This window comes from Saccopteryx bilineata, unplaced genomic scaffold (assembly GCF_036850765.1).
Source record: "Saccopteryx bilineata isolate mSacBil1 unplaced genomic scaffold, mSacBil1_pri_phased_curated manual_scaffold_14, whole genome shotgun sequence".
Taxonomy (NCBI): domain Eukaryota; kingdom Metazoa; phylum Chordata; class Mammalia; order Chiroptera; family Emballonuridae; genus Saccopteryx; species Saccopteryx bilineata.
In genome coordinates this window covers 5783440-5796257 of record NW_027095440.1, presented here as the reverse complement: position 1 = coordinate 5796257, position 12818 = coordinate 5783440, and positions in this window count along the sequence as shown.

Below are 12818 nucleotides of genomic sequence, written 5' to 3'. Positions count from 1 at the left end.
CACAGATACCCACAAATGAGAGTCACTGTGGACCCAGAGAGATAGGATCATGTGCAATGCACATCTATGCACACAAATGTACACAAACACAGGGAACCTCAGTATATACACAAAGAGAATTATAATAGGTACTCAAGTATATTGAAAGAAAATGTCCTAGTATGAACAGTAGATATATCTGTATGAATATCTGTTTTTTTTTTTTTTTTTGAGATCATTTTTTTCACTTCTGCAATAAGAATACAATTTTTATCATAGAAAAGCTGGTAAAATTCAACATACCTGTCCAATCAAAGCACATCCTATTTTACAATACAAGAAGTAGTTTTATATAAAAGGAATTAAAAAGACAGAAGTGAAAAGAGTAGAATAGGAAGTCTTTGAATGCAGGGCCATGAGTTCCTTGCACAGTGCCTGGTATATGATGGGCAATTTCAAAGGGTTTATGAAAGCATGGCTGGAAACAAATTCGAAAAAGAGGATGAACCCAGAGCTTTTAAGAATACAAACCCCTAAGATTACACAAAAACTTTAGAGAAATGGCAAGTAGGAATCAACTTTAATAGAAAATGTTCTCTGCCAAACTATTCCGTTGAACATGTACTGAGGCGTGATTTAGAACATGGACACGACATGGCAGCAGAGAAGCTCTTGCAACAGAGACCATTATTTTATGTGTTGTTTATAAAATTAAAGCCACATTCAGAAAATTGAAATGATACCAGGTATATCTGTTGATTTTATTACAGTTAATGTTGAACGCAGTAGCAAGCAGTAACCAGAAATTGCTTCTATATGCAAGGTATAAAAGCTTCTTCTAGATAGCCTTGGGTTCAACATTGATAGATAATGCACAACACCCAACTGCTGTATTTTTCAAGGTAAACTGCTCTGAGCTGTTACTCAGAAGGTGAAAATGACGTGGCAGTAGAGAAGCACACTTGGGAAACATTTACCACAGACAATCCTGTATGTTCTTTCAAGGAAGATTCAAGTACCTCTAACCTTAGAATTGATATAAATCATGATTCTTGATTTCATTACACTTAGTATAGTAAACAGTAATAGAAATTAACTGAAAATCCCTTTAACTTAAAATAAGGAAATTTACTCCTAAAAGACCCTCTTCTCCAAATCACATTTCAAGTTAGAAAATATTTGGTTGGGGAATCAGTTCATAGCATTTTAATCAAAAATTTCTATTTAAAAGAAACAATAATTATATCAATATGTTAATCAATTGTTTACTCGCCATTGGTTTTTAAAACCTCTTCCACCTCTCTACCAATTTGTTGATACTGTTCTTCCAGAAATGATCTTGCCTGTTGTCAAAGAATTTGTTGGTCCACTTCTTGAGGATCTCTTTGCTTTCGAAGATAATGCCCTTCATATGTTTTGACAGAGAGAGGAAAAGATGGTAATCGGTTGGTGCAAGGTCTGGAGAATATGGTAGATGCTGAAGGTCCTCACATTCCAGATCTTGGAGTGCGGCTTCTACAACCAGTGCAACATAGGGCCTGTCCTTGTCGTGAAGGAGTATGGTTTGACCATGTGGATTAGATCTTTTCAGATGAATAGCCTCATTCACGCGGTGTAGCTGGGCAATGTCAAGCTCCCTGTTGACCGTGGCATATTTTCGAGCATTTCCCAGTGCACCATGCCCTGCCAGTCCCACCAAACTCATATCATGATCTTCTTTATATGAAGGTCTGGCTTGGCTATTGGCTTTGACATATCTCCTGGAGCCACCCACTCTTTCTTTGTTTCACATTGATGTGTAGGCACCATTTCTCATCTTCCATTACAAATCGGTACAAAAATCGCTATTTTTGACCACATGTTACTCGATTACGGGCGAGATGCTGAGATGCAATATGAAGGCGAATTTCTTTGTTTTTATTCGATGAGCTTGTGAGGCACCCAGGCTCCAAATTTTTTGGTAAATCCCATTGAATGATGGTGATTTAGAATAGATTTATGATTGCAGTTTATTTTTTATTACAAATTCACGACTTGTTTGGCTACCCTTCTACTTCAAAAGTGATTTGAGGCATTCTTCATGGAATTCAGAAACTTTCCACTGCGGACATGTCATCGACGTCAAAGTCGCCATTTTTGATCTTGGCACACCATTTCCGTGCGTAAGACTCACCTATGACACCTTCTCCATACATGTCACACATGTCCCTGGCTGCTTCAGCAGCTTTTGACCTCGATGAAAAGCAAAGTAGAGCAGGTGTTGAAAATGTTGATTTTTGCCTACTGGGTAATCCAATTCTAAGCCACAAAACTAATAAAAAATTAAATAACTCAAAAATACAATTAACATAGTTTTGTGGAGCAGAAAGAGTTTTATTCAATGAGTACTAACCCTTTGCCACACAGCAAACAAATCCTTGTAAAATAAAAAAATATTTATATAAATGCCACAAATGTATTCCCCAATGCAAGTAGCTTACATTAATGGAAATAAGAACTACATAAGAAAACCTGTGGAAAAATGCAGGGATGAATATATTTCAGGGCAAGAAACCCTTAAAATACACAGCCTCTCCACCCACAGTAAGAACCAGAATACTAAATAAAATCCAGAGAATGTAAAAAAAATGTTCACAGCTTGAGCAGGCGATGGCGCAGTGGTTAGAGCATTTGACTGGAATGCAAAGGACCCAGCTGTCAGACCCTAAGGGTACCAGATTGGGTGACGGCTTATGTCGTTGGAGCAAAAGCTCACCACATTGAGCCCAAGGTCGCTGGTTGGAGCAAGTGGTCTCTCGAGCAGCTGTAGCCCACTGTTCAAGGCACATACGAGACAGGAGTCAATGAACACGTAAGGTGTCACAATGAAAAACTGATGATAGATCTGTGACCTGGGAAATAACAAAAAAAATCTCTCAATTTCTGTTTGTCTTTCCCAATATATCCCTCTCTTGGACTCTGTTCATGTCTCTGTCAACAAAGAAAATAGAAAAGAACAGTTCAGAGAGACTTTTGGAGGGTGTATACCATATTTCCCCATAAATAAGCCTCATCATTTCTGAAAAGTATGCGGATAGAATACTGAGGGCGTCTTATACAGTGGTTGTAGTGTTTTTTACTTGCAATTTCCGTTTATGCGCATTTCTTCTCATTTTCACAAATTTGTGCCCGCAAATGAAGGTGCGTCTTATACAGGGAGGCTTCTTATAATTGGGGAAATATGGTACTTTACGAACTTATCATTGATTTCCTCTTGGGGTGAAATTTAGAAAAACATAATTCCTTTTTCTATGCAATTTAACCTGCAAAAACAACAACAAAAGAGCTCGTTTTTCTTCTATTTATTTATTTATGTTATAAGTAGGATAGAGAGGGAGAAAGACAGACAGATAGTAAGAGATATCAATCTGTTTCGGTATGTGCATTTACCCAGGAGCAAACCTATGACATTAGCATATAGGTGTGATGCTTTAACTCCTGAGCTCTCTGGTGAGATCAAGCCATTTTTTTTGGGAAAAAATTTATTAGAGAAAACAAGACGTAATTAAAAACTAAAATGATAATTTACTCTTCTGTGGTGAAAACTCCAAAAGACTTTTCTTTGCTCTTAAAATTCAAGGGCATAAGCACGATTTCTAATTGTTTAGCTGAAATTGTCCCTTTTCCAAACATGTTTTTTATCATCTGCCATGGCAGCATTTGAACTGAGAGACGTCCTATACTTTTATATCAGAATTTATCTCAGCATTATTCATAACATACAATCAATGATCTTTTGCTCACAGAACACCTCCCAGGGTCTTTGATTCATAAATACTCCTTATTCTCAGTTTTATACCTGAGAACACGCATTGCTGAAAAACCTAGTCTTCTGTCTCAGCTCTCCTTTCTGAGAAACTGATATACTGAACGTTGCCATAGTAAATCATAACTGACACCAAAGATATTGCACAACCAATTACAGTGCTTGTTCCAACTTACGATTATTTTCTTTATGTATATTTTTTTCTTCTCTCTAACCCAGGACAGTGAATTATTCATAAAAACAGATAGTAAGTCTATCTCACTCAGTATAGGCATCCAGTGTTGAGCAATGTGCCTGGCACATAATAAAATTACAGCAAATGTTTCATGAGTGAATGAATAAATATTCATTTGCATACATACACAGATACCCATAAATGACAGACACTGTAACCCAGAGAGATAGGCTCATGTGCAATGCACATCTATGCAAACAAATGTACACAAACACATGGAACCTGAGTATATACACAAAGAGAAATATAATAGGTACTCAGGTTACTGAAAGTAAATATCCTAGTATGAACAGTAGATATATCTGTATGAAAATCTGTTTTTGTTGTTTTTGAGATCATTTTTTTCCACTTCTGCAATAAGAATACAATTTTTATCATAAAAAAGCTGTTAAAATTCAACATACCTGTCCAATCAAAGCACATTTTATTTTACAATACAAGAAGTAGTTTTATATGAAAGGAATTAATAAGACAGAAGTTAAAAGTGTACAGTAAAAAGGTTGAATGCAGGGCCATGAGTTCCTTGCACAGTGCTAGGTATAAGAGGGGCAATTTCAAAGGGTTTATGAAAGCATGGCTGGAAACAAATTCGAAAAAGAGGATGAACCCAGAGCTTTTAAGAATACAAACTCCTAAGAATACACAAAAACTTTAGAGAAACGGCAAATTGGATTCAACGTTTATAGAAAATGATCTCTGCCAAAATATTCTTTTGAATCTGTACTGAGGCATGATTTAGAACATGGACACCTCATGGCAGCAGAGAAGCACTTGCAACAGAGACCATTATTTTATGTGTTATTTATAAAATTAAAGCCACATTCAGAAGATTGAAATGATACCAGGTATATCTTTTGATTTTACTACAGTTAATGTTGAACGCAGTAGGAAGCAGTAACCAGAAATTGCTTCTATATGCAAGGTATAAAAGCTTCCTTTAGATAGCCTTGGATTCAACATTCATAGATAATGCACGACACCCAACTGCTGTATTTTTCAAGGTACACTGCTCTGAGCTGTTACTCAGAAGGTGAAAATGACGTGGCAGTAGAGAAGCACACTTGAGAAACATTTACCACAGACAGTCCTGTATGTTATTTCAAGCAAGATTCAAGTACCTCTAACCTTAGAATTGATATAAATCATGATTCTTGATTTCATTACACTTAGTATAGTAAACAGTAATAGAAATTAACTGAAAATCCCTTTAACTTAAAATAAGGAATTTTACTCCTAAAAGACCCTCTTCTCAAAATCACATTTCAAGTTAGAAAATATTTGGTTGGGGAATCAGTTCATAGCGTTTTAATCAAAGATTTCTATTTAAAAGGAACAATAATTTTATCAATATGTTAATCAATTGTTTATTCGCCATTGGTTTTTAAAACCTCTTCCACCTCTCGACCAATTTGTTGATGCTGTTCTTCCAGAAATGACCTTGCCTGTTGTCAAAGTATTTGTTGGGCCACTTTTTGAGGATCTCTTTGCTATCGAAGATAATGCCCTTCATATGTTTTGACAGAGAGAGGAAAAGATGGTAATCGGTTGGTTCGAGGTCTGGAGAATACGGTGGATGCTGAAGGTCCTCCCATTCCAAATCTTGGAGTGCGGCTTCGATGACCGGTGCAACATGGGGCCTGTCCTTGTCGTGAAGGAGTATGGTTTGGCCCTGTGGATCAGGTCTTTTCAGTCGAATAGCCTCATTCACGCGGTATAGCTGGGCAATGTCATGCTCCCTGTTGACCGTGGCATCTTTTCGAGCATTTCCCAGTGCACCATGCCCTGCCAGTCCCACCAAACTCATATCATGATGTTCTTTGGATGAAGGTCAGGCTTGACTCTCGGCTTTGACATATCTCCTGGATCCACCCACTCCTTTCATTGTTTCACATTGATGTGTAGGTACCATTTCTCATTTTCCATTACACATCGGTAAAAAAAATCGCTATTTATGACCACGTGTTGCTCTATGGTGGGCGAGATGCTGAGATGCAATTTGAAGGCGAATTTCTTTGTTTTTATTCGATGAGCTTGTGAGGCACCCAGGCTCCAAATTTTTTGGTAAATCCCATTGAAGGAACTTGATTGAGAATAGATTTATGATCGCAGTTTATTTATTTTTAACCAATTCATGCCTTGTTTGGCGACCGTTGTCCTTCAAAAGTGATTTGAGACGTTCTTCATCGAATTCAGAAAACCTTCCACTGCGGGACGTGTCATCGACGTCAAAGTCACCATTTTTGAACTTGGCACACCATTGCCATGCCGTAGACTCACCTATGATACCTTGTGCATACACGACGCACATGTCCCTGGCTGCTTCAACAGCTTTTTGACCACGATGAAAAGCAAAGTAGAGCAGGTTTTGAAAATGTTGATTTTTGCCTACTGGGTATTACAATTCTAAGCCACAAAACTAATAAACAATTAAATAACTCAAAAATACAATTAACATAGTTGTGTGGAGGAGAAGAGTTTTATGGAATGAACACTAACCCTTTGCCACACAGCAAACAAATCCTTGTAAAATAAAAAATATATATATAAAAATGCCACGAATGTATTCCCCAAATTGAAATAGCTTACATTAATGGAAATAAGAACTACATAAGAAAACCTGGGGAAAAATGCAGGGATGAATATATTTCAGGACTAGAAACCCTTAAAATACACAGCCTGTCCACCCACAGTAAGAACCAGAATACTAAATAAAATCCAGAGCAATTAAAAAAATGTTCACAGCTTGAGCAAGCGATGGTTCAGTAGTTAGAGCATTTGACTGGAATGCAAAGGACACAGCTTTGAGACCCTAAGGGTACCAGATTGTGTGATGCCTCATGTCTTTGGAGCAAAAGCTCACCAGATTGAGCCCAAGGTCACTGGCTGGAGTAAGTGGTCACTCGAGCAACTGTAGCCCACTGTTCAAGGCACATACGAGACAGGAGTCAATGAACACGTATGGTGTCACAACGAAAAACTGATGATTGTTCTGTGACCTGGCAAATAATAAAAAAATCTCTCCATTTCTGTCTGTCTGTCACAATATATCCCTCTCTTGGACTCTCTCCCTGTCTCTGTGAAAAAAGAAAAGGCAAAAGAACAGTTGAGAGAGACATTTGGAGAGTGTATACCATATTTCCTTATGAGTAAGCCTCATCATTTCTGAAAAATATGGGGATAGAAAACTGAGGTCGTCTTATACAGTGGTTGTAGTATTTTTTATTTGCAATTTACGTTTTTTCGCATTTCTTCTCATTTTCACAGAATTTGTGCCCGCAAATTAAGGTGCGTCTTATACAGGGAGGCTTCTTATAATTGGGGAAATATGGTACTTTACAAACTTATCATTGATTTCCTCTTGGGGTGAAATTTAGAAAAACATAATTCCTTTTTCTATGCAATTTAAGCTGCAAAAACAACAGCAAAAAAGCTCGTTTTTCTTCTATTTATTTATTTATGTTAGAGGTATGATAGACAGGGAGAAAGACAGACAGATAGTCAGAAACATCAATCTGTTTCGGTATGTGCATTTACCCAGGAGCAAACCTATGACATTAGCATATAGGTGTGATGCTTTAACTCCTGAGCTCTCTGGTGAGAGCAAGCTATTTTCTTTTGGGAAAAAATTTACTAGAGAAAACAAGAGGTAATTAAAAAATAAAATGGTAATTTACACTTCTGTGGCGACAACTCCAAAAGACATTTCTTTGCTCTTTATTTTTTATAATAAATTTTTATTAATGGTAATGGGATGATATTAAAAAATCACGGTACATATATTCAAAGAAAACATGGCTAGGTTATTTTGTCATTAAATTATTTTGCAAACCCCTCGCCCAAAATCAGATTATCCTTCGTCACCCTCTATCTAGTTCTCTGTGCCCCTCCCCCTCCCCCTAACCCTCTCCCTCCTTCCCTCTAATGTCCTCCCTCCCCCCCACCCTTGGTAACCACCACACTCTTGTCCTTGTCTCTTAGTCTCATTTTTTGTTCCACCAATGTATGGAATCATGTAGTTCTTGTTTTTTTCTGATTTACTTATTTCACTTCTTATAATGTTATCAAGATCCCACCATTTTGCTGTAAATGATCTGATGTCATCATTTCTCATGGCTGAGTAGTATTCCGTAGTGTATATGTGCCACATCTTCTTTATCCAGTCTTCTATTTAAGGGCTTTTTGATTGTTTCCATGTCTTGGCCACTGTGAACAGTGCTGCAATGAACATGGGGCTACATGTGTCTTCACATATCAATGTTTCTGAGGTTTTGGGGTATATACCCAGTAGAGGGATTGCTGGGTCATAAGGTAATTCTATTTGCTGTTTTTTGAGGAACCACCATACTTTCCTCCATAATGGTTGTACTACTTTACAGTCCCACCAACAGTGAATGAGGGTTCCTTTTTCTCCACAGCCTCTCCAACATTTGCTATTACCCGTCTTGTTGATAATAGCTAATCTAACAGGAGTGAGGTGGTATCTCATTGTAGTTTTGATTTGCATTTTTTTAATAACTAATGAAGCTGAGCATCTTTTCATATATCTGTTGGCCATTTGTATCTCTTCCTGGGAGAAGTGTCTGTTCATGTCCTCTTCCCATTTTTATTGGATTTTTTGTTTGTTTGTTGTTGGGTTTTATGAGTTCTTTGTAAATTTTGGATATTAGGCCCTTATCTGAGCTGTCGTTTGAAAATATCAGTTCCCATATAGTTGGCTGTCCGTTTATTTTGATATCAGTTTCTCTTTCTGAAGAAAAACTTTTAATTCTGATGTAGTCCCCATTCATTTATCTTTGCCTTCACTTCTCTTGCCATTGGAGTCAAGTTCATAAAATGTTCTTTAAAACCCAGGTCCATGATTTTAGTACCTATGTCTTCTTCTATGTACTTTATTGTTTCAGGTCTTATATTTAGGTCTTTGATCCATTTTGAATTAATTTTAGTACTCGGGGACAGGCTGTAGTCGAGTTTCATTCTTTTGCATGTGGCTTTCCAGTTTTCCCAACACCATTTGTTGAAGAGGCTTTCTTTTCTCCATTGTGTGTTGTTGGCTCCTTTATCAAAGATTATTTGACCATATATATGTGGTTTTATTTCTGGGCTTTCTATTCTCTTCCATTGGTCTGAGTGTCTATTTTTCTGACAATACCATGCTGTTTTGATTATCGTGGCCCTATAATATAGATTAAAGTCAGGTATTGTAATGCCCCCAGCTTCATTCTTTTTCCTTAGGATTGTTTTGGCTATTCGGGGATTTTTATAGTTCCATATAAATCTGATGATTTTTTGTTCCATTTCTTTAAAAAATCTCATAGGGATTTTGATGGGAACTGCATTAAATTTGTATATTGCTTTGGGTAATATGGCCATTTTGATTATATTTATTCTTCCTATCCAAGAACAAGGAATATTTTTCCATCTCATTGTATCTTTTTCGATTTCCCTTAACAATGCTTTGTAATTTTCATTATATATGTCCTTTACGTTCTTTGTTATGTTTATTCCTAGGTATTTTATTTTTTTTGTTGCAATCGTGAAGGGGATTATTTTTTTGAGTTCATTTTCTAATATTTCATTGTTGGCATATAGAAAGGCTATGGACTTTTGTATGTTAATTTTGTATCCTGCGACCTTACTGTATTGGTTTATTGTTTCTAATAGTCTTTTTGTGGAGTCCTTCGGGTTTTCGATGTATAGGATCATATCATCAGCAAAAAGTGATAGCTTTACTTCTTCTTTTCCGATATGGATGCCTTTTATTTCTTTGTCTTGTCTGATTGCTCTGGCCAGAACTTCTAGCACCACGTTGAATAAGAGTGGAGAGAGTGGACAACCCTGTCTTGTTCCTGATTTAAGGTAGAAAGTCCTCAGTTTTATGCCGTTTAATAGGATGTTGGCTGATGGTTTATCATATATGGCCTTTATCATGTTGAGATATTTTCCTTCTATACCCATTTTGTTGAAAGTCTTTAACATAAAATTGTGTTGTATTCTATCAAAAGCCTATTCTGCATCTATTGATAAGATCATGTGGTTTTTGTTCTTTGTTTTGTTGATATGGTGTATTACGTTAACCGTTTTGCGTATGTTCAACCATCCTTGAGATTCTGGGAAGAATCCCACTTGATCATGATGTATTATTTTTTTAATATGTTGTTGTATTCGGTTTGCCAGTATTTTGTTTAGTATTTTAGCATCTGTATTCATTAGAGATATTGGTCTGTAGTTTTCTTTCTTTGTGCCATCCTTGCCAGGATTTGGTATGAGGGTTATGTTGGCCTCATAAAATGTGTTTGGAAGTATTACTTCTTCTTCAATTTTTTGGAAGACTTTGAGTAGAATAGGAACCAAGTTTTCTTTGAATGTTTGATAGAATTCACTAGTATAACCGTCTGGGCCTGGACTTTTATTTTTGGGGAGATTTTTAATGGTTTTTTCTATTTCCTCCCTGCTGATTGGTCTGTTTAGGCTTTCTGCTTCTTCATGTCTCAGTCTAAGAAGGTTGTATTGTTCTAGGAATTTATCCATTTCTTCTAGATTGTTGCATTTGGTGGCATATAATTTTTCATAGTATTCTACAATAATTCTTTGTATATCTATGATGTCTGTGGTGATCTCTCCTCTTTCATTTTGGATTTTATTTATTTGAGTCCTGTGTCTTTTTCCTTGGTGAGTCTTGCCAAGGCTTTGTCAATTTTGTTGATCTTTTCAAAGAACCAGCTCCTTGTTTTATTGATTTTTTCTATAGTTTTTCTGTTCTCTATTTCATTTATTTCTGCTCTGATTTTTATTATCTCCTTTCTTCAGCTGGTTTTGGGTTGTCTTTTTTCTTCTTTTTCTAGTTCCTTAAGGTGTGAAGTTAAGTGGTTTACTTCGGCTCTCTCTTGTTTGTTCATATAGGCCTGAAGTGATATGAGCTTTCCTCTTATTACTGCTTTTGCTGCATCCCAAAGAATCTGATATGTCGTAATTTCATTTTCATTTGTCTGTATATATCTTTTGATCTCTGCGCTTATTTCTTCTTTGACCCATTCATTTTTTAGAAGTATGTTGTTTAGTTTCCACATTTTTGTGGGTTTTTCCCCCTCTTTTTTGCAGTTGAATTCTAGTTTCAAGGCTTTATGATCAGAAAATATGCTTGGTACAATTTCAATTTTTCTAAATTTGCTGATATTGTCTTTGTGGCCCAACATATGGTCAATTCTTGAGAATGTTCCATGTACACTAGAGAAAAATGTATACTCTGTCGCTTTGGGATGAAGTGTCCTGTAGATGTCTATCATATCCAGGTGTTCTAGTATTTCGTTTAAGGCCACTATGTCTTTGTTGATTCTCTGTTTGGATGACCGATCTAGAGCCGTCAACGGTGTATTGAGGTCTCCAAGTATGATTGTATTTTTGTTAGTTTTTGTTTTAAGGTCAATAAGTAGCTGTCTTATGTATTTTGGTTCTCCTTGGTTTGGTGCATATATATTAAGGATTGTTATGTCTTCTTGATTCAACTTCCCCTTAATCATAATGAAATGACCATTTTTGTCTTTGAGTACTTTTTCTGTCTTGTAGTCAGCATTATTAGATATGAGAATTGCTACACCTGCCTTTTTTTGGGTGTTGTTTGCTTGGAGTATTGTTTTCCAGCCTTTCACTTTGAATTTGTTTTTATCATTGTTGCTTAGATGTGTTTCTTGTAGGCAGCATATAGTTGGATTTTCTTTTTTACTCCATTCTGTTACTCTGTGTCTTTTTATTGGTAAGTTTAATCAATTTACATTTAGTGTAATTATTGACACTTTTGGGTTCCCTACTGCCATTTTATAAATTGCTTTCTGTTAGTTTTGTATCAATTTTGATTCTTCTCTTTTGTTTTTCTATCATTTGTTTTTGTTTGTTTGTGTTCCATACTTCTTTCCTCTGTTGCTACCTTTTTTAAGTCAAGTGTTTTTGTGGTGTTTTTTTCAAGGGTGTTTACCATTAAGTAATGAAAAAGGTACTTACCATATTCATTGTACTACCCTATCTTATAATTATTTCTGAACTTCATCGTCCTTTGCTACTGTTAATCTCCATCCTCTCCCCCCTTTTTTTCCTTTGTTGTCACAGTTTAAGTTTGGTTTTATTGTGTTCTTGGTGGAGCTGTTACTTGTGGTGTTGTTTTCTTTTGTTCTTTGAATCTGGTTGGAAAACCTACTTTAGTATTTCCTGGAGTGGGGGCTTTCTGTTGATAAATTCTCTCATCTTTTCTGTATTTGTGAATGCTTTTGTATCTCCTTCATACTTGAAGGATAGCTTTGATGGGTATAGTATTCTTGGCTGAAAGTTCCTCTCTTTCCAGGCTTTGAATATTGGGGTCCACTCTCTTCTAGCTTGTAGAGTTTCTGCTGAGAAATCTGATGATAATCTAATAGGCCTTCCTTTATATGTTGTACTCTTCTTTTCCCTGGCTGCCTTGAGAATTTTTTCTTTGTCATTGGTTTGTGTCATCTTTATTATGATGTGCCTTGGAGTGGTTTTGTTGGGGTGAAGAAAACTCGGTGTTCTGTTTGCTTCTTGAATTTGAGACTTTAGTTCTTTCCACAGGCTTGGGAAGTTCTCGTCTATTATTTGTTTGAGTATATTCTCCATTCCATTTTCTTTCTCTTCTCCCTCTGATATACCTATTATTCTTATGTTTTTCTTTCTGATGGAGTCAGACAATTCCTATAGGGCTTTCTCATTTTTTATTATTTTTGAGTCTCTTTCTTCTTCTCTCTGTTGTGCCTCAAGTTGTTTGTCTTCTATTTCACTAATCCTATCTTCAAT